Source organism: Papio anubis, chromosome 2 (assembly GCF_008728515.1).
Source record: "Papio anubis isolate 15944 chromosome 2, Panubis1.0, whole genome shotgun sequence".
Lineage (NCBI taxonomy): Eukaryota > Metazoa > Chordata > Mammalia > Primates > Cercopithecidae > Papio > Papio anubis.
Window position 1 is genome coordinate 67945688 of NC_044977.1, and position 22681 is coordinate 67968368.

The following is a 22681-nucleotide window of genomic DNA, read 5'->3' on the forward strand; positions in this document are numbered from 1 at the left end:
CGGCAGTGGTCCCATAACATTATAATGGAGCTGAAAATTCCTGTTATCTAGTGAGATCACAGCTGTCATAGTATCAGTGCAATTACTTTATCACCCAGGTGTACAGTGTTTATAAAGTCTACTGTAGTGCACAGTAACGTTCTAGACTTTCACATTCACTCACTGACCCACAGCAACTTCCAGTACTGCAAGCTCTGTTTATGGTCAGTGCCCTATACAGGTGGACTATTTGTCATCTTCTACACCATACTTTTACTGTATCTTTTCCATGTTTTGATACACAAATACATACCATTGTGTTACAATTGACTGCAGTGTCAAAATTGCCTAACAACACATTTCTCAGAACTTATCCCTCCAGCAATGCATGACTGTATTTAAACACCACCCTTGACCATAGTACGGGTAATGGAGTTAATGCCAGCCAAGGAAGCTGGGGCCATGATGCAGGAACCCTGGGTACCAGGTTGGGGTGTTTGGACTTTTACCCTGGGGAGCCATGGAAGATTTCTGCACAGGAAGTGACTTGGCCAGAATTGGATCTGACAGGTCTGGGTCAGGTTAATTGGAAAAAGGAGGAAACTAGAGGTTACTAGTTAGAAAATGGAGAATGAGGATTTGTACAAGAAAATGGCTGGAATTTGGGGCACAGAAAGAGAAGAGAGGCAGGGCTTCGGGAGAGCTGAACCTGGTGAATAAGTGAGGGCATGGTCAAGGGCCACTTTCCCAGTCCAACCAGTCCAAGCCTAGGTGAGTGGTGACATCACTGGGCACTTAGGGGTCGGGTGGAGACAGCAGGTTAAGGGGAAAGACTAGGAATGCTCCTTGGGACATTTTGGTTGTGAAGAACTGGTGAACTTTCAGGCCCATGAACATTATTAAATGTCTTACCTGGGAGAATAATATGTCTTCAGAAATAATGTCTATACATTCATCTCCCTCCCCACATCCCCTGGGATAGCTTGTGGAAAACAGATCGAAGCTTTGGGAGAATAGAACATAGAATTGTTAAGTTTTGCTTCAGAAGCTAAAGCACTAAATGTGAGAATGTTATGATAAAAAGCAAGTCCTGGTGGACATTACCTGGGACAGCGTGGGGCTGAAGGTGATAACATTTATTGAGCTCCTGCTGTGTCCCAGGCCCACAGCAAGACTCTATGTAGATGATCTCATTTAATCCTCAAAATATCACTATGAGCAATGTACTCTAGTTATTCCCATTTAACAGATGAGAAAACTGAGACCTAGGAATATTATGTAATTTGTGAGACCTTTCAAAAGGAGAGATGAGGACCTTTGAGGCAAAGTTTATACATTTCATGATTTTTTTTCAGAGATGGCCCTAGTTACAGGTGATGTAGTCTTTATTAATCACAGTTCCAACTCCTTTGTAAGTGATCTACAGCGTTGACTTTATTAGATCACAGCAATGATGGACTTATCTTCGAGCATTGTTTATACAGCAAGCAGACAGGTTTTCTTAAAGTTAAAAATGCTGTCATTTGAATTTTATATAATATTGAGAAAGTGTCCGTACTAAAGAAGGTTTTTATTTGACTGGTATATTAGTCTGGGTTCTCTAGAGAAATGGAACTAATAGGTGATATATATAGAGAGATTTATTATAAGGTATTGGCTCACGCGATTATGGAGGCTGGGAAGCCCCACCATCTGCCATCCGCAAGCTGGAGACCTAGGAGAGCCGGTGGTGAAGTTGGAAGGCCCTAGAACCAGAGAGGTGATGTGTAAGTCCCCATCCGAGTCCTGAAGGCACAAAAGTCTCAATGACCCCCAAACCAGGAGAGTTGATGGATGAGTGTAGGAGAAGATGGATGTCCCAGCTCAAGTAGAGAGAACAAATTCACCCTTCTGCCTCAACTGACTGGAAGGTGCCGCCGACATTGGTGAAGGTGATCTCCTCTACTCAGTTCGACCAATTCAAATGCTCATCTCATCCAGAAACACCCTCGCAGACACATGCAGAAATATTTAAACAGTTATCTGGGCATCCCATGCCTCGATCAAGTTGGCACAAAATTAACCATCACAACTGGGGTAAGAAATCATGTTGGGGCCAGTCCTTGTTGACACAGTGACTTGTACAAACAGACTAAGTTGAAAAGCCTGAGCTTTGGAGTCAAAGAGAAATGGGTTCAAATCCCAGCTCCATTATCTGCTCACTGTATGACCTTGAGTCAGCCATTTAGTGCTCTTTGCTTCAATTTCCTCATATTTCATGTCAGCCTTATTACATTGCTATGAGGGTTAAGAAATGTTTTAACTGTATATTCTTTTTTTTCCTCCTATTCTGTCCTATATTCTCTTTCTTTCCCTCCTATTTATTGCCTTTTGGAAATTATCTAGACCGGGGTTCAGTAAACTTTTTCTTAAAGGACTAGCTAGTAAACATTTTAGACTTCGTAGATCATGTGGTCTGTATTGCAGCTACTCAACTGTGCTGTCGTACAAGCCATAGACATATGTATAAACATACATAAACATATACATAAAGCTATGAGCAATGTACACACAAGTGAGTATAGCTGCATTCCAATAAAACTTTATTTATAAACTGAGGCAGCAGGCCGGATTTGGCCCACATGCCATAGTTTTCCAACCCCGATCTAGACTATCTGAGCAGTTACAAGGACCTCTCTGGAAGGCTTGGGAATGAGAAGTGCTCTACAGGCAGGAAGCACAGCTTCCTGATAGGGGAGGGAATTCCAAATGTTCTCCACTTACCCTTAGCAAACAATAGCAACGCTGTCTCTAAAGAAAGGCACAAAAAGATATCGGAGATTTTTGAAACACCTTCTAGAAGGTGAGTTTTTAAGCACTTTTAATGGTTCTGAGATTAATCTGATCAGATTTACTTTCAAATGTACATTAGTGTTGATAAAAAAAAAAATGCATGGGGAATTTTTGCCACACTTAGAATGTGTTGCCTTTTATGGCTTGCAGAGGGAAGGAGAGACACTGAATCCAAACGGCTTTGCTCACTGCCTTTTTGACCACAGACCAGAATTATCTGTTACAGGAGCATTAATGCCACAAGCTTCTGTGGTCCCTGGGGCCTGAATCCCACTGGCTCTCATTACATATTCGTGTGTGTGTTTGTGTGTGTGTGTGTGTGTGTGTGTGTGTATGTATGTATTTTAAGACAGGATTTTGCTCTGTCACCCAGGCTGGAGTGCAGTGACGCCATCATAGCTCACTGCAGCCTCAAATTTCTGGGCTCATCTCATCCTCCTACCTCAGCCTCCTGAGTACCTGCAACTATAGGCACATGCCACCACACCCTGGTAATTTTTTTTTTTTTTTTTTTTTGTAGAGGCAGGGTCTTGCTCTGTTGCCAGACTGATCTCAAACCCTAGCCTTGAGTGATTTTCCTGCCTTGGCCTCTCAAGGCTCTAGGATCACAAGAGTGAGCCACCATGCCCAGCCACATATTCTATTTTTTAAAATACTGGCTTTCACAGATATGCTCTTATTTGAGCCCCACAACAAGCTTTCTGAGGCTCAGAAAGGTGAGGCAAACACTTTAGTCTGAGAATGTGTGGGAATTCTTATAATATATGTGGCCCCCATGAGAATGTACCCTACAGACTACAGGGAACCTAACTGGCCAAGTGCCCTGGCTGCTGTGCTCTTGGATCCATCCCTGCATTTGCACCAAAGCCACACTCCTTACAGGCTGCTCCTAGCCAACGATCAAGTGGGAAAACTGAGGCAGGCCCAATTCTGGGAGTTGAGAGCTCCTTTGATGGCTGACTTTAATGATCCATCTTGTTGAACTTTGGACTACACACATTCTAGAGCACATCTACTAGACCTTCCTTCCCTCTCTCCTTTACACAGAGTTAGACCTGCACTGTGGTCTGACAGCTCTCCCAACCTCTTCCAGCCCTTTCTCGATTTTCTCTCATGAGTGTTTTTTATAATAAAATCTGTATACATTTAATCTCATCTTGGCATATGCTTCTCAGATATATACTTTTAAAAATAATGTGGACCCCAGCCCTGAGGTAAGAAGTGCATCTCTATGATTGCAGGGCCCTCCTGCAGACGGTTTGGTGGACATAAGCTTCTTGAGGACCCAGCATCCCTGACTTAGTTGGGATTCCTTCAGAATCAGAAGATATTCAGAAGATACTTGTATTCAGAAGTTACAGAAGACAAGCATTTGACTACAAGTAGTTTATTTGGAAGACAATTGCAGGATGCACAGCAGAGGAGTGGGAGAGTGAAATGGGGAAGAGCCAGAAGCCAATTAGAGGATGTGTTGGGGAGCAGGTCGCCACTGTGGACCACTAGAGCTCAGTTGTGCTGGGGACCTCTGGAAGGCAGGGTAGAGCATATATTTGAGTTGTTCCACCTGGGAGGTGGTTTTGAGGAAACCGGGGTCTTCTTCCATCAATTCCTACATGTCATTGGTTGACAGCTGTTCCCTGACCCTCTGCCCTGCCCTGTGCATGAGTGCCACCTGCTCCTCTGTCCAGTGGAAGCCCCAGGCTGAGTCATGGGTACTTCCTCTAGGAAGGCAGGCTTGCGGGAATAGTGAGTGTCAGGGCTAATGGGTGGGGCCTCAGAGCATCTTCCCCAAGCCTCATTTCAGGTTGTAAGGATTAGAAAAGACCTAGGAGTTTACACCTGACCCAAGCACTATCACCTCCAACACAGTGATCAGTTCAGGGCTCCAATGCAACCTGGATCAACCACAGTTTTCCCTGGAATGTTTGTTAGCACTGTCTAGGAGGATGCACTTGCTCCTGAGATCATGAAAACTAAGCACCGCCAGGCTGGACACCTGGCAGTCCTCCTGCCCTGACAATGAAACCAGTATAGATGAAATTAAAGCTGAGGGATGGAGAGAAGCAGTGAGGCACTAGTACCCACCGATAGTACTGCTGAAATGTCTGGATTCAGATGTGCCCAAAGCCAAAGTACCTCCGGATTTTCTGTGACATGCCAATTCATTATATTTCCTGCTGACGCAAATATGAATGGAGGCTCTGTCATTTGAAAACAAAAGAATTCTGACAGATGTGGGCAGACACCCAAGTCAATGTAAGATCGTGGAGCATGGATTTCAAAAAGAGAAAAGAGCTGCTTCTCTTGGTGCAGAATCTTGTGTTTCATTGACAAGACTCATCCGCAGGATACGACGGCCAACTAGGGAGACAGAAACAGTCCCTGCCCTCAGTTTTGAGAATGTAGCAGCAGTCTTCAAAAGACATCACTAGCCATAGATTTTGGAAACACCTCCACCCAAACCCCATTCTTCTCAAATAAAAACTTCATGAAATCCCATAATAAAAACTCTTAAATGTATCATTTGAAGCTTTCTAATAATTAGAAAGCAAATGAGCAGCACTGCAGGGCTAGATTTTCAGGTGGCCCTGCTACAACTGCTTGCTGAAAAGCCATCAGAATTTATGCCAGTGACATTTCATTTTAGTTGTTTCTGAAGAATTCTCTGAGACTGACTTTTTGCTGTTAGTACCTCTCTCCTAAATGGTCTTGATTTGCTTCTGTGGCTGAGGCCTATGGTAAAATGCGCTTTAGTCTGAGCTCTTGACTTTGCATGAAGAAAGTAGAGAGTAATCTGCCCTTTCTCCAGGGTTCAAACAGCCATTGTTCAGACTTCCCAATGAGGCTTCTATGGACTTAAATGTATCCCCCATCATTCGTATGTTGAAGCTCCAACCCCCAACATGATGGCATTTGGAGGTGGGGCCTCTGGGAGATAACTGGGGTTAGATGAGGTCATGAGGACAGGAGCTTCATTTAAGGATTAGTGTCCTTAAAAGAAGAGACACCAGAGAGTGACACACCTCTCTCCCTCTCTTCCTGTCCTACTCTACATGCACAAAGAGGTTTTGTGAGCACACAGAGAGATTATGGTCACCTACAAGCCAGGAAGAGAGCCAGAGGGCCCTTACCAGGAACTAACCTTGAGCTTGAACTTCCCTGCCTCCAGAACTGTGAGAAAATCAATGTTCCTTGTGTAATCCACCCAGCCTGCGGTACTTTGTTGTTGCAGCCCTGGCGGACTGACACGGAGGCTAAGAGGTTGATCTCGCTCTATGTGGAAAGTGAGTCCAGGAGTGGTAAAAAGGTAGCTCTGTGTCTGCATCCCTCCCTATTGTCAGAGTGGGTCTGCTGCGGATCAACACAGTCACAAGGCCAGGGAGTGACTATGGGGAGAATTTGGAGTCCGGAAAAGTCTCAATGGGGTTGCTAAGTTTATTTGGGCTTGGACTGTCATGGAAATTATGGGATATTCTTCAACCTTGGCCCCTGCCCGCTAAATGCCGATGGAGACTCCCAGTCACTGAGACAACCAGAACCACCTTCACACATTTCCAATCACCCCTGCGGGAAAGGGGGTACTGTCGCTAGTTACAACGAACTGGAACCCCCAGGATCTAAGCTTTTACTTTTACTTTTATTTTCACTTCATTACCATTCTAATGGCTGGCATTTTAAAGCTCGCCCAATGGCCAGAGCTGTCCAGTGAGTTGTAGGGAGAGCATTCCATTCCTGTAGTATTTGGCAAGAAGGAGTCCTTGCACTGTAAGATTTCCAGGGTCAGTCAAACATAGCAAGGAACATGTCTTAACTCCAGGCCCTGCAGAGGCAGAATGGCATGTGTCCAATGGGTTTTCAGTCAGTATTGTATGTTGAGAAATTATTTAATTGAATTCTTGTCCCCAGACAAAATACATTAAACTTATGGAGGATGTCACCATTTTCCGTGGCTGACCCTCTCTCTCCCATTTGTCTTGGTCCCTGCTCTCAAAAATACCTTCCTTAATTAGTCTTGCTGCAATTTACATCAGCTTCTACTTGCCTTGCACCCTCATTTATTACCCTAAGAGACAATAAGACATATGGTGGTTTAGAGATTGAGCACCAGAGTTGGATAATAGGTTCAAATCCTACCTCTGCCTCTTATTAGTTGCGTAACTACTGGTTGTGTAACTAAAAGCCATGTATTATTTTTTGGTCTGTAAAACAGGAGCAGCAATAGTAGTTCCTATCTCATTGGGTTGATGGGAGGATAAAGTGAAATTCCTGGGACTCAGGGGCGAAAAAGCAACAGTTGCCTGTCTAAAAGTCTTCTCTCACAATACATTCTTTGGCTTTACCAAAATGCAAGAAATTCTCAAGTTTCTCCTTCATTTTTGTGTTAAATTATTTAAGGCTCCAGTTTAAACTGAAAATATTGGGGAGCTCCTAGAGAATAAATATTACACACAGTTTATCTTTGTATCTCTGGCATCTAACCCATAGAAGATGGGCACTTAATGGTTGCTGAACAAACAGTGTCCAATGGCTACATGAAGTCACTGTGATAGTAATAACAGCAGCTAATCCTAACGACTGTTTACTAAGTACCAGACTATGTTCTAAGTGTTTCACATATATATTGAGTTATTTAATTCTTATGACAACCTACAAGGTAGGTTCATCACTGCCATTCTATAATAAGGAAACTGAGGCTACAGAGAGATTAATTTCCCCAAGTTCACACAGTTTGTAGATGTGACCTTGGAAAAAAACAAAGTAACTTTAGAGGAAAACTAAGCTCTGTCCCAAGAACTCTTGTCTGATATCACCTCCCCAAACCTGGTTGGGTGGGAGGTGGAGGTAGGCGGCGGCTTTTCTCCAAAGAGCAATTGCACGGCATGTCATCTGTTCTCAATTTCCACTCTGGTTGTCCTCCATGGTAGTCCTCCAGCCTAACACATGTGCTCGAGGCTGTTGGCCAGGAGCTAAATTTATTTGAGAGCCCAGGGTTCAAACAGGTACATAAATCACACATATACAGCCTCATTCCTCAGTTCAGCCTGACAGAGTGGTGTACCCCTCAGAGTTTTACAGGCAATTTACTCCCAGTCCTAAGCTATCTGGTCTTGTGTTGCTATCAGCTGCTACCCCCAGCCCACGCAGCAGGCACCTTATAAAAGATGACCCTGGTAGATTATCTCCCTGTCCATAGCCTTAGTTTTGAACTCTACCCAACTTAGTCCTTGCATCCCACTCTGTCACTGTGTCACATCTCTGACCTTGTGGCTTCCTACCCTTTAATGCTGTCCATTGACCTTAGGATAAAGTGTAACCCCCTCACAGTGACTCACAGAGCCCACCTCTCCAGACTACCTCCAACCGACCTTGTGCCTTCCTGACCTTCCTTACTGTCTTACAAATAGCAGGATGTTTTGTTGCCTCTATCATCCACACTGCCATAAAGACCAGAGAGTAACTTTTTTCTTAAATATTAAAGATCAGTCCTTTGGTGATGGAAAAGGTTGTGTCCACCAAGATAATTCTCACTTCGCTAGGACTGGATAAAAACCAGCCAACTGCTCACAATTCAAATCACTTCAAGTCTCCTCAGCCACGGAATTGATTTCTGCTTTTATGTTTACTCTAGTGGTATTGTATGGAGGCCTTTCAGAGGAAATTTCAGGAAGGTCCACGCAACAGAAGCTTCATAGACTCCTTAAACAGCTTTTAGAAAAGACCTTACCTCCTCCAACTATGATATTTGGGCAGGGTTGTGGGATGGGCAGGGAGTTAAAAGTCCAGGAGACTGAAAGCCTCTTGAAATAGGACCTTATTTGGGGCGGGGGTGGGGGGTCTTCTGTAGAACTTGGCATTTGCTGAACTGAACAAAAAGAAAAGGAGTCTGGGTAGGGGGTTTTAAGGAATGAGAAAAGAAGGAAGAAGTGAAGCTAATATTTATTGCAGAACTACAGCGAACCCTGTTTGCCAAGTGTTTTACATTCTGTCATTCCCGTCAATCCTTACTACAATTCTATGAAGAAAGAGTATCCCCATTTTACAAGGAAGGAAACAGGCCCAGAGAGGTTAAACAAGTTGCATAGGGTTACACAGCTAGTGATGAGCAGCAGCAGTATCTGAACTCTGGTCTCATTTTCCTTCTAGAATACTGACTTCCCGATTAAAGTCAGCTAAACCATTGCTCACCTTCAGCCCAAATAAGTCTATATGTTTTTCCCTGTTCCCACAAGACCCTTTTTTTTAAACCTCTGCTGAGCGCCTCTTGATGTCTCAAGAACCTACTACTCAATCAAATTTCAAGTGTCGTCAGAATTCAGAAGTTTTAGAAAGCTGGCAGATATACAGGTTTTAAGAATAGAATGGCAGCATTAGTCAGTGTTTGGGATCCACTCTCTGGACACTCAGGAGAGTGTCAGAAATCTAATTGGATAATTACTGAAGTTTCACTCAAATGTGTCTGCATTATGAAAATACAGTCTTCTTTGCATTTTAATTACGGAAAATATTTGGGTTGTTAAACTATTTCTAACAAGGAACATTTATCTATTTTTTTAAAGGAACTTAAATTTTTGTTAAATACTGAAATATATTTGGGGGATGTAATTACTGTAAATATATGGAAATAGGACCACTTGGGTTATATGTTACCAGTTGCCAATTTCTCATGCACTTAAACAATCTGTCTCCTTTCAAAGTATGACAGTTGGCAGAAATTCTTGGGCATATGAGAGATTGTGATTGTTTTCAGACATTAAAAATCAGCCTTCAGACCATCAATGCTGCACAGATCTAACTTCATCCTCCGTCTGCCTCTATCCTACAGATCTAGCACACTGGCATCACCTCGCACAGAGTAGACTCACTTGGTGTGTGCATGGGGGGGAACTGGATTTGATACTTTCTACCTTCGCTCTGGGTGGCTAAGGGCTGTTCTCCCCTCATGTAAAGAATCCATCAGCTGCCGGGAGAAGCCAATGAAGCATGCGAGACCCAGGAACTAACTCTATTTCCTAGCAACCAAGGAAAGCCATTTCTCCTCTGTCAGCAGGAATGCTTAGATTTATGTAAGCTACAAATGCCCGTTATCACCATAATAAACCATATATTTGCAGGCGGTATTTACAGCCAGCTAATCGTGGCACTCTATCCTGGCAGCCCCCAAGCTGGCAAGTTTCCCATTTGGAGTCCCCCAAAAATACGATTAGGTGGATGCTGAGCACGAATTTAGTGAACAGCAGTGTCTGACAAAGCTACTAACCGTCTAATTATGAAAGAAGATTACTGATACCATTAATTGGGTGGTTGTAAAACTCTGGTAAAGTCAGATGGTAGTAAAGTCCATTTTCAATTTACTAGGCTATTAAAAGTATTTCTGTCTATAAAATAAACAGACACAAAGCATACTAAACAGGCTAATATGGAAACATAAAAAGAAAAGGGAGAAGCTTGTCATGGCAATTAGTGGTCGTGATTAGCTGTGCCACAGACCCAGCGGTGGAAATTAAAGATTAATTTATGACAGTGCTCTGCCAAAGGAGGTTTTCTGGCGACTGCTCTGCCTACAGGTGGGCGAGGTGCTTGTCATTTCAGTTGCAAAAACCACCTCCAGCTTAGGCAGGGCTTCGTGCTTCCTTGGGACTATTGTTTCTATTACCTGTAACTGAAGATGCTTTGCTGATACATGTCCTCACTCAGAGCCTCAGTTTTCCTGCACGAATAGGTTGTTTGAGGAGGCTTGCAGTTCTAAAAGACCCTAGAATTTTCCATTCGCGTGTCCCGTCCTACCAACCTGGGTCCCTGCTGTCCCCTAAATAGAGTTCACCTGTTCATGTGCCCATCCCTTCACCTGGGTGCTCTGCCCTCATCTCTTCACCTGGGTGCTCTGCCCTCATCCCTTCACCTGGGTGCTCTGCCCTCCACCTACTCAACGCGGGGGCTGTCTTGGTTTCCACAATCTGGAGAGTTCTCATAAGGAACCCGTCTCCGCACTCCTCGCTTGCCATCCATCCTTGCCACCTCTTCCCTGTTTACACTTTTTATTCACCCACCTTATAAAAGTTTCTGGAGTGGAGGCCAGGCCCAGTGGCTCAGGCCTGTAATCTACATTTTGGGAGGCTGAGGCAGGTGGATCACCTGAGACCAGGAGTTTGAGACCAACTTGACCAACATGGCAAAATCCCATCTCTATAAAAATACAAAAATTAGCCAGGTGTGGTGGCACACACCTGTAATCCCAGCTACTCAGGAGGCTGAGGCATGAGAATAGCTTGAACCCAGGAGGCAGAGGTTGCAATGAGCTGAGATCATGCCACTGTACTCCAGCCTGGGTGACAGAGCCAGAATCCATCTCAAAAAATAAAAATAAAAATAAAAGTTTTGGAGTGCTCATAGTGGTGTGTGGATTGACGGAGGGTAAGCATTCCAGGGACATGATGCATGCCACCTGGAAGATGAAGGAAAATTGGGAGGAGGGGAAGAAGGAACCTGCCAATATACAGAAATAACAAGAACAATATTTGGTGTGGAGTCTTGTTATCCAAAGGACCTTCACAGTGAGACGTCCAGAAGCAGCTGTGAAGTAGACCAATAGACATCCTGCCAATCTCACCCGTACACAGATGGAGGCTCAGAGAGGAGGAGTGGCCTTGTCCGGAGTTTCACCATCAGCCAGTGTCAGGACCAGGAACTGAAACCACAGCTCTGGTCCATGTTCTGATGGGCTGAGCAAAAGAACTCCTCTAGGGCTGGATGCAGTGCCTCATGCCTGTAATCCCAGCTCTTTGGGAATCCACTCGAGGCGGGTGGATCACTTGAGCCCAGGTATTCAAGAGCAGCCCTGGCAACATGGTGAAAACCCTGTGTCTACCAAAAATAAAAAAATTAGCTAGTCTCATAACCCAGTCTCAGAATATAAACAAATAGAGTTTAAAATTAGAAAAAATTGAAAAAAAGAGAACTCTTCTGGGGGATGAATGTCGGCCACGTGCCAAGGTCCTTATCCATAGCATGACTGGAACTTCTGAGACTCCACTTTGAGAATGAGCCCTAACATCTGGCTTCCTCAAGGTGAAATGAACACTTCACACACAAACAGAAGCTGGGGCACATGGCCTTTTTTTTACCAGCTTCTTTTCTCACAGGACAACCAGCGATTGCTTTGCCAAATTTTTAGTCACCCTATCACCTTCTTGTTTCTCAAACTGTGGTCCCCGCACCAGTGGCATCAGCATTTCTGGGAGCTAGTGAGAAATCTAAATTCTTAGACCCCAACCCAGGCCTCCTGAACCAGAATCTGCTGCCTAACAAGATCCCAGGTGTTTCCTGTGTGCATGGAAGATTGAGAAGTACAGGCGCCAGTTGCTAGCTCTGTTCTCTGTCGAACTCCTGGGCTCAAGCGATCCTCCTGCCTTGGCCTCTGAAAGTGCTGGGATTACAGGTGTGAGCCACCACACCCAGCCTCACTTCACTTTACAGTTTTCCCTCTTCCCCGGTGTAATTTACAGTCCTTTAGTCTCTTTTTCTATCCCACTGCGGACCTTAGTTTCCTTGCTGGTCTTTCACCCCTCTTCTCCCTCTCAAAACTACCAAAGGGGGAAAAATGATGTGTCTTATAAATGAGCGTTTGGGACTTGTGGTAGGCCAGATGGTGGGAAGCACCAGTTTTTCCTAATTTGTGGCAGGATAAGGATCATCTGAGGTGCTTGTTGAACATACAGCCTCCTTGTCCCGTCTCTGGAGATTCCCCAAAACACTAGTTCTAGGACAGGGTGGGGTGTTTGTGTGGGTAAGTAATGCCCACAGGGGACTCTTTTCCTGAGGGAAGTTCAAGGATTCTCTGCTCGCACCCTGTGGTTCACAGTTCCTGCTGTGCATTAGAACCACCTGGTGAGCTTTTAAACCAACTGAAGCCAAGAATGCACTCTCAGCAATTCCATTTGATTGGGTGAGGGTAGATCCCAGGCATTTTGCCTTTTTTTTTTTTTAAGGTTCTCCAGGTAATTCTAATGTATAAGCAGTGTTCACAACAACAGTCTCAATCCACTGGTCTCAAAATGTGGCCCATGGACCAGCAGTGCCAGCACAACCTGGGAACTTGTCAGAAATGCACATTTGAGGGGCCCACCCTCCAGAACTACCACATCAGAAGTCTGGAGGTGGGCCAGTTATCTATGCTGTAATCAGTTCTCCAGACAACACTGGTTACATCATTTTCAGGGGCTAGTGCAAAATGAAAACACACAATCAATCCCTTGTTCAGAAATTCAGACTCTCAAGACAGTGACTACATGACACTGAGCCAAGCAGAGAGCCCTCTGAGCATGCAGCCCTGTGTGACTACACTGAACATGCACCCATGAAGGCGACTCTGCATCCAAGTGACTCTGATGCATGCTAAAATCTGAGAACCTAGAGTCTACATTCTCCTGCTGGCTTATAGCTCATGTTTCTGCTTCTTGGCATGGTCCGAGGGTGACACTCAGGACTTGTAAGGCACTAGCTCTGGGATGATGATAATAATAGAACCATTCATTGATCATGTGTGATGTACCAGGCACTGGCCTTGGCACTTCCCAGGCATTATCTCACTCAAGTCTCATCACACCCTCAGGAGGCAGGTCTGTTAGCTTCATTTGCATTGTACAGATGGGAAAACTGAACCAAGGCCAATGATGATTAGTTGGTTGAATATTTCAAATATCACCTTCCTTCCTGCCTGCTTCTTCACCCTTCCCCCTGCTGCAGTCATTATCAACCCTGAGAACATCCTTACTCCTAACTCCATGGGTGAGGACTTATTGGAACAGAATTGCCTGAAAGGTCTCTAACCGGGAGCCCAGCCTTTTCTCCAGCAGGATAGAAGGGTTTAGAATCACAGGTTTTCTGCTTATTGTGCCAACGAAGAATCGGAGGTTCACACAGGGGACAGAACTAGCAAGCAGTGGAGTCAAGATTTGAATCCAGGACACGTTGATCTCAAGGGCAACTGCAAGTCCTAAACACCGGTTTGTAAGACACATCATCTCCCCCTCCTTTGTAGTTGTGATAGGGAGCAGAGGGGTGAAAGACCAGCAAGGAAACTAAAGTCTTTAGTGGGCTGGGAAAAAAAGACTATGGACTGTAAATTACACTGGAGAAGAGGGGGAACTATAAGTGAAGTCAGGCTGGGTGGGCATGGTGGCTCATGCCTGTAATCCCAGCACTTTGGGAGACCAAGGCAGGAGGATCACTTGAGCCCAGAAGTTAAGACCAGCCTGGACAATATAGTGAGACTCCATCTCTATAAAATAAAAATTAAAAAAATAATTAGCTAAGCATGGTGGTGTGCTCCTGTAGTCCTAGCTACTTGGGAGACTGAAGTGGGAGGACTGCTTGAACCTGGAGGTCGAGGCTGCACTGAGCTATGATTGTGCCACTGCACTCCAGCCTGGGCAACAGACGGAGACCCTGTCTCAAAAAACAAGATAAAGTGAAATTGACCGTGTGTTCAATCTGGCCACCAGTTTGCTGGGTATCCCTGAGCAAATTATGTTACCTCTCTGAGTCTGATTCGTCTTCTATAAAATGGGTATAATATCTATTTTTATGGGATAATTGTAAAAATTCAGTGAGATTATAGTTTAAACAAGCCAAAGAGTATAATCTGACTCCTGCCACAGAGTAAATGCTCACTAAAAGGTGTTATTACTGTTGAAGAGGCCTTTGCCCAGGCTGGTAGGATTTTGAGTATCCTCGCCACCGCCCTCCCATGTGATGGAGCTGAATAAATTAGAAAATTCAAGACAGAGCTGGGAGGTCTGGGGCTGTGTCCCAGCTCCAGCACAAAGTCATTTAGACCTTGGATTTGTCCATACTCCATTCCAGGCCTTGGTGTCCTCATCTGACAGTATCAGGTCTGAACCAGTGGTAAGGCTCTCCAAGACCCTGCTTTACTCTGAGCATGGCAGAATCCATTTGCATTGAAAGCCTCCTTCCTGAGCACTTGGTTTACTGGAAGATATTTGAAAGAAGACTGAGAAGGGAGAGGTTCCAGGGGCAAGTTGCCTTGAGGTTTGAATCTGGCATCTGCTAACTATTAACTGGAAGAAGTTTGGAAACATAAAATCCTCTATGTGCTGACCCTTGGGGACCTGGCTTCAAAGGTGGTCCTCACACTGCTATTAAGACAATCATAATCCCAGGCCCTCCATGAGCCCCAGAACTGAATTCTGAATAACATACCTTGTGCTGCAGCTTCAGGAGCTTCAGAACACACTACTCCAACATATGGCACCTTGGCATATTGGATATTTAAAGCTAAACGAATTTGAGAAACCACAGGTGCAGGAAGGACTCTGACCTTTCCTGAAGCAGGTCATAAGCCCCTCATGTGAGAGGTCCCCTCCGTGTACCGGGAGCAAGGAGCATCCTTCTCTCTGAAGACAGAGGGACCCTGAGAGGAATCCACATGAGCAGGCCTTGCTAAGCGTCCCCAGCTCACTGCTCGTAGCCCACATCCTTTTGTCCTACCATGGTTTTCCATTTTTCACTCTTCCCCAAACCTAGTAACTGTTTTACTGTTTTTTGGGGGTCTTCATTTTCCTATAAAGGCTGCTGTGTCACATAAAACTTGTATGAAATAAATTACATGCTCTTCCGTTAACCCTTGTCAATTTAATTTTCAGATGAAGCCAGGGATCCAATGAGGGTGGAGAAAAACACGTTCCTCCCCTACAAGCTCAACTTTTCCCTTCCATTCCTTTCGCAGGGTACATTCCCCAGAAAGCACACTCAAAGATGGAGATTAGCGAGCAGGAGGTTTACTAGGGAGTTCTCATGGGATCAACATCTGGAGAAGGGAAGGGAAGGAAGTCAAATTGGGCAAAGGGAGACACTGAGCTACAATGTAGTCATGAGGAAGGTCTCAGCCCACTCGACAGGGAATTCTTTGCTGGGAATATCTTTCTGAGTCATCCAAGTTGAGGCTGAGAGGCTCGGGACTCCACACCCTCTTGTCAATCAGTCATTAGATGCAGCCCGCCACGGAAGGGGGCGTGACAGTGGCAAGGAGGCAGCTCTCTTCCACCAAGGCAATCCCCTCGGGTGCTGACAACTGAGGGCTGTCAGCAGGCAGCTCTCCCAGCAGCTGGGGGCCTAAATGCCTCTCTCCTTAAGGATGATTTCGGTAGCTCATCACAGCCTCCACCCGCCACTCCTCCTTCTTCCTAACCATGCTGCATAGGAAATACAAACCTTTATCTCAGCCTCGGCAAGTGTTAGTTGAGTGAAGATTGTACAGTTGCTTGCTTTTTCACCAATTTAGCCCGTACGTCATAAAAGTAGATCCAGTCTGGAGAGTCGGGGTTGAGTAGAGGTGGTGATGTGGGATGGCCCTGTTCCAACAGTAAGAGCTATCACTTATTGAATGCTAATTGTCTTCTGGGCTTAGGATGTTTCTGCTTTCCTTTAAAGTCCTTCAGCATAGGTAGTGTGATATTATGATTTTGCTTAATCTATAACCCGGTAATAATGAGCAGCCCAATCAAGAATGAATGGTTCAGCTGAGCCACACTCATGCCTGTAATCCCACTACTTTGGGAGGCTGAGGCGGGCAGATCACTTGAGGTCAGGAGTTCAAGACCAGTCTGCCTAACGTGGTGAAACCCCATCTCTACAAATATACAAAAAAAAAAAAAAAAAAAAAAAAGCTGGGGTTGGTGGTGCCTGCCTTTAGTCCCAGCTACTCGAGAGGCTAAGGCAGGAGAATCACTTGGACCTGGGAGGCAGAGGTTGCAGTGAGCTGAGGTTGCACCACTGCACCCCAGCCTGGGCGACAGAGTGAGACTCCATCTCAAGAAAAAGAATGAAAGGCCAGAAAGCTTATTCTAGAGCTGATTTCTGTAAGCCCTTGTTTCCCACATCTTGAGTAACAATGAAAGCTTTGTTAACCAACACCCAGAAAGTCAGAAATGAGAGTGTGCATGTCTCTGTGTAAGTATTGGCCTGTTGACCAGCTCAATGCATATTAGAAATGGGCTCTCCTTGGTGAAATTAAGGCATTCACAATATATGGATTGGCTTAAATCCTGGAGAGACATGCCACATGTTTTCACGAACACGATAGAAGAATTCAGAGAAGTCTGTAGACTTTACCCTAAGAAAATCACTAGACAAAAATCATTTAATGCTCTCATGAATGAATCTTTTCATGCTAGGTGCTGGCTGCAACAAAATAGGCCATATGAACTGTTTTTGTGCCTGCTTGCTAAAACAGTAATAATTGATAAGCTCTCCTGTGTGTGGTAGAGAGTCCCTTTCTTTAAAGCTCAGAAACAAAGCCATGTAGAGAGTGGCAAACCCTTAGCACCTCAAACCTCTTCACTGGCTGCTCTGCATGCAAAAGAACCTGGGGTTGTCCTCTACCAAACTGTCTCTGGTAAGTTTGCATCTGGGCACAGTACCTGGTGTTATGTGCATGTACTTTATTTAATGCCCACAACAACCCTATCAGATAGATAGTGTTATTTATACCCATTTTATTAGTGAGAAGCCCAAACTTCGGAGTGATTTCATAACTCACCCAAGGTCTTCATAGCAGATCCAACCAGGATTTGGACCCAGGTCTGTTTGTTCTCCAAGTTCTTCACTTCTGGCCTACGCTGCCTGCAGGAGGGCTGTCTGCAAAGTCAGGAGGGGAAATGAAGTGGGCATGGGGTTTCCTGGTGGGCTATTCTCTATTCTTCCATGACCCATGTGCCAGAACAGTATGAGGGGCCGGGCACGGTGGCTCACGCCTTTAATCCTAGCACTTTGAGGTGGTCAGATCACCTGAGGTCAGGAGTTCAAGACTAGCCTGGCCAACATGGTGAAACCCCCGTCTCTACTAAAAATAACAAAAATTAGCTGGGCCTGGTGGTGCACCTGTAATCCCAGCTACTCGGAAAGCAGAGGCATGAGAATCGCTTGAACCCGGGAGGCAGAGGTTCAGTGAGCAGAGATTGTGCCACTGCACTCTAGCCTGGGTGACAGAACAAGACTCCATCTAAAAAAAAAAGAACAGTATTAGGGAAGTGGCCTACCTGCCTGCATGTCTATGCGGCACAGCTCCAAAAGTTTTAAGCCCATCCATGTGTCTTGGGAATTTTTTAAATTTCACCAATAAGAGCTCATTTCTAATATTCATCAGGCTGGTCAACAGGACAATATTTTTACCCCCCAAATAAACAAATACATAAAAATAAAACAAAACTCATGTCTGACTCTCTGGATGCTAAGGCCTGGCGACTGTGCTGCCATGAGCCATCCAGGTGTTCCTCATCAAGGTGCTTCAACCTTCCAGGCTTTGCTTACTTCCTCCAGAAGGGAGGTCTTGCCCCCTAGAGGTTTATGTTTGTGATATACGTGTGTGTGTTAAGAAGTACAAAGTAGGATGCCAAGACGATGGAAACAATAATGAGACTAAAAATAGGCTAAAATGCCCTAGAGAAGGCATCTGCTACCCAGGCAAGAACATCAGAAAGTGTGGGCTTTCTGGGCTGGGCACGGTGGCTCATGCCTGTAATCCTAGCACTTTGTGAGGCCGAAATGGGTGGATTGCCTGAGCTCAAGAGGTTGAGACCAGCCTGGACAACATGGCAAAACCTTGTCTCTACTAAAAATGCACAAATTAGCTGGGCATGGTGGCAGGGCACCTGCAATCCCAGCTACTGGGGAGGCTGAGGCACAAGAATTGCTTGAACCCGGGAGGCTACTGCCTCCAGCCTGGGTGACAGAGTGAAACTCTGTGAAAGAAGGAAAGAAAGAAAGAGAGAAAGAGAGAAAGAGAGAGAGGGAGAGAGGGAGGGAGGGAGGAAGGGAGGAAGGGAAGGAAGGAACTTTTTGGTGAGCAAAGCTGGACTGCGGGCAGTGGAAAGAGGAATGCCTCTGGAACCAGCCCCCTGGTATAGAAGATGGTGTTGGCCCCCTGTCTCCTGCCTTTGGCATTCACCATTGCTGTACACAACACCAGCTTCTTACCGCAGAAATCTGCCACTCTGTTTGGGGCTGTCTTTGGCCACAGGAGCATGCTCAGTCCATGCACTGGCCGGGCTGGAAGTGCCCAGGGTTGTTTCCAAGAGCAGCCCCAACCAAAGATGAAGGGAATTGGGTAAATGCTCATGCTTCCTAGCCTCTGGGAGGATGGCTCTGAGGCAGGTTCTGTTCTACAAAGTCTCCCGTGGTCCCCAGTGGGAATGAGCTTCATTGCACACAGAGATGACCTGCTTGTGAACACACTCTCACTCTACTTCCTTCCCTCCGTTTCACTTCCCCATCCCCCTACCAGCGCTCCCTGGGGCCACTTCCCTAATTAACTGTATGTGCTCAAATATTTGCTTCCATGGGAACCAAATTATCTGGTTCAAATCCGTACTCTGCCCCTGGCCAGCTGTGTCTTAGGAACATTACTCCACTCCCCTGAACCGCAGCATCCTCAGCTGGGATCGTGAGATGACAAAAGTAGAACAAACCTCACCAGACAGGTGTGAAGATTCCAGAAAATAGTCCGTGTCAATAGTTTAGAGCAGCATCTGGCATTCAGCAGACACACAATAAATGCTAGTGTTTTTATTATTTATTATAATTATTGCTTATTATTGATAGCCCCTGAGATTTCCTTGGCCAAGTTCAAGTCCATTCTGAGAGTTCTAAGCTCCCAAACTTCATACTTCCTCCGGGTGAATCTCCCTGGTTGTTTCGGGGAATCTAATTCATTTATTCACTTAACATATCTTTAGCAAATATTGACTTAACACCTATTATGTCGAAGACACAGTGTGACAGTGGATATAAAAAATAAGATGAGGTCACGGTCTCCAGGGAGATAAGACGTATCCACACATAGCTACCGTCTAAGGCAAACTGTGATAAGTGTTCTTGTGTGTGTGTCAATAGAGCATAAAGTGAGTTCAGAGGAGGGTGAAGAAAATTGTGTATGGTATGAAGGAGAATTGGCAGAGTTGGGTTTGGAAAGGGGTAGAACTGCAGCAGAGGAGATGGAGGGGAGAGGATACAATACATGGAGAGGGAGAAAGTGATAAATACTAGGAGTTTGGCATCCCAGAGACAGCTCAACTATATCTTAATGTGAGATCCCATAGATTGATGAGCCTCTATCTCTCAGAGCTAAAGGGACAGCGGATTCTCCCCCAAATTATTATTACCATTCCTGACACTTACATAGTACTTACCCTGCCCTAGGAACTATAGGGGATGTGCTACGTATGTTAGCTGATTTAATCTTCACCTTCAGGGTCAGCACAACTATGACCTCCACTTGACAGATAAGAACACTGAGGCTGGAGGGGTTAAATGTCTTGCTCCAGCTCCCGCGGAGGCTAAGTGCCTGTCACCTAATCCCACGCGGTCTGGTTCCAGGGTTCACACTCTACACTGCCTCTCAAGTGCGGCACCTTTTCAGGCTTTTAAGGGAATATGTTGCTGTGATGTTCACTGAGCTTGAGGAGAGACTGAAAGAAAGTCCTTCAGCCCCATACAGGAAGTCCCCAAAGGATGGATGGTTCTGGAAGTTACGGGTTACCAGGACAACGCACCCCCTCAGCCTGGCCACGCCCCCGGGCTCCCGCTCACTGGTTGCAAAACTGAGCTTTGCCCCTGCCCAAAGCTTTCCTTCCCGGGGCCCGCTGGGGAAGCACCCGCGGCTTGTGGTGGCTGTGGTTTGGTGCCCAGGACCCACACGTCAAAGGAGCTCATTCGGAAGCAGAGGCACGCGCTTGTCCCCAGAACTCAAACTCCAGAGTCCCTCCAGTAGGTGGTACAGAGGCGAGTTTGACCCTAAACAAAACAGGGCAGGGTCTTCCTGTTTGTTTTCTTCCTCCAGCGGGGAGCAACGGCTGCTAATTGGATAGTGAAGCGACCGATTTATTATTCTCTTACCCGTGCTGAGCAGAGCTGTAGGAAATCTCCGGGGCCGGGAGCAGCACAGCGGGGTATCTCGGGGTCGCTCTGAGGAGGGCCAAAACTGCCGGCTGCCATGTTTCATTTGGCCTGCCCAGTGTTTAAAAAAAGTGTTTTTAAATAGATGCTGACATTTTTAAAAGGGGAAGATTATACATACACTTCTACATCTCCGACTTGTGTCAAGAAATGGGAAGATCTGGGCCCAGATCCCCATAGGTCAGCGATGAGGGGGACCGAGCAGGGGCGGCCCTTTAGACGGTCGCAGAGTCCCAGCCACCAGCCCTGCTCACTTTTCTTACCTCTCTGGCCCCGTCGGCATTTGAGCCCGGGACCCCAGACGAAATGATGCGCTTCCTCTTAGAACCCCCGCTAATCTGAGGACGGGGTCACCCCACAGACGCCATGGCTCAGCAAGCAGACCAATGGCCAAGGAGTCTGGCAAGGGGCCCTTGGTGAGTGGGTTTAATGACAGATTAAGTTGCCCATTAGGAAGCCATTAGAACACAGCGTGATGCATCACTGGGTAAACGAGAGAGGCTGAAGTCAGAGACAGGTTCTTGGAGCGCTTGATCCAATTTAATTCTTCTATTTAAAAAAAAAAAAAAAAAAAAAAAACAACCCTAGGCAGATGAGAGTGGAAGCTGTAAATCACCCTCTATGCAATGGCTCATCATAAGGGATATGGAGCAAAATTAGAGGAGGCACGAGAAGGAAAGCCGGTGATGAACAAAGCAGGGGCTGCTGCGGCGTGATTGAAGACAGGCTGGGAACGCGGGAGAAGCCTCTGGAAACTGGTTTGGGCTGGAGGTCTAATTACCGCATCCCAAGTCAGAAAAGCCCAGAACCCAGCCTTCTGCTCTGCCTTGGGGAGTAGGATGGGAGAATCTGTGTGCAGTAAACTTCCTGAGACAGTGCCTCATAGTGCCATCTACATGGAATGTGAAGTCAATCAGAATGTCTCTAAATCCTGGCTCTGTTGGGGTTTGGCTGTGTGACTTTGGGTAAATTACTTAACCTCTCTGAGTCACATTTTCCACCTGTGTTAAAGGAGGTAATCATCGCAAATGCAAAGGGTGGTGCTGAATATCAGGGTGGGCACCCGCTAAGTGATGCTTTCTTCTGTTTAATGTTGTAAAAGATATAAACGAGATGGTCCCTAAATGAGGGTAGAGTTTACTCCCCTTTAGCTCAGGTGGCACTTGTCAGGGAGATCAAGTAGGTTCTGTTCTTCCCTAGTAAAAGCAGGAAGGCTTTCCTGGGCGGGGTCCTCTGAGTGCTGGAAGCAGGGGAGGGTGTCCACTCAGAGAGGAGGCAGGAGGGCAGCCTGGCACACACTGGGCACCTCTGGGCCTCCAGCACTGGATGTCAGCTGTGCTTGTTGAATGGATGTGCTGCTTTCAACCCCCACATCTGTTATCTGCCCTTCTCTATCCTCTCTGTGCCCTGGGATGCTGATCCTGGCAATACCTCACCCAGTGTCTTTATTTGGGTTCTCCCAAAAGCAGAGCCCCAGATAAGGATGTGAGGGTAGCCTGTTTCTTGGGGAGCTTATGGTGAATGTGGAGCTCCCCATGCACGACCCCCTTCCAGGAGGGACTGATTGCCCCGCTGTTGCAACTGATTGCCCCTCCTTCAGGATTTGCCTAAACTACAGAGACAGCCACGGACACGCCCTCCTGGGCTCTTCACATCCTCATCTGCGTGGGGGCACAGAAGCCTGGCCATTCAGCCCACGGGAGACTCAAGACATGCTCCCAGCAACCTGCGGGGCTGCCCAAGGCTTCGCTGATCCTGCACCCCTGCATCACATCTCAGCTTCCCCCTCTGCCCAAATCTACTTCCTCCCTATTCCTTTCACAGGTATTGATTCCCTGATAAAAACCTTGCACCCCATCTTCCATCTCAGAGTCTTCTTGCAGAGAACCCAACCTGTGGC

General features: G+C 46.0%; 1 long non-coding RNA gene across 2 annotated transcripts; it reads right to left on the reverse strand.

Moving 5' to 3' along the window:
• Window positions 1-1533: 1533 nt before the first annotated feature.
• On the reverse strand, window positions 1534-20230 carry LOC103881976. Of its 2 annotated transcripts, XR_001899710.3 has the most exons (4): window positions 20016-20230; window positions 17369-17466; window positions 16042-16181; window positions 1534-1724 (listed from the first exon to the last, which is right to left on the reverse strand). It is a non-coding gene; the product is annotated as an uncharacterized LOC103881976 (long non-coding RNA). The 2 variants fall into 2 exon arrangements; XR_643616.4 differs by lacking the exon at window positions 1534-1724 and having other exon boundaries at window positions 15676-16181; window positions 20016-20229.
• Window positions 20231-22681: the final 2451 nt, after the last annotated feature.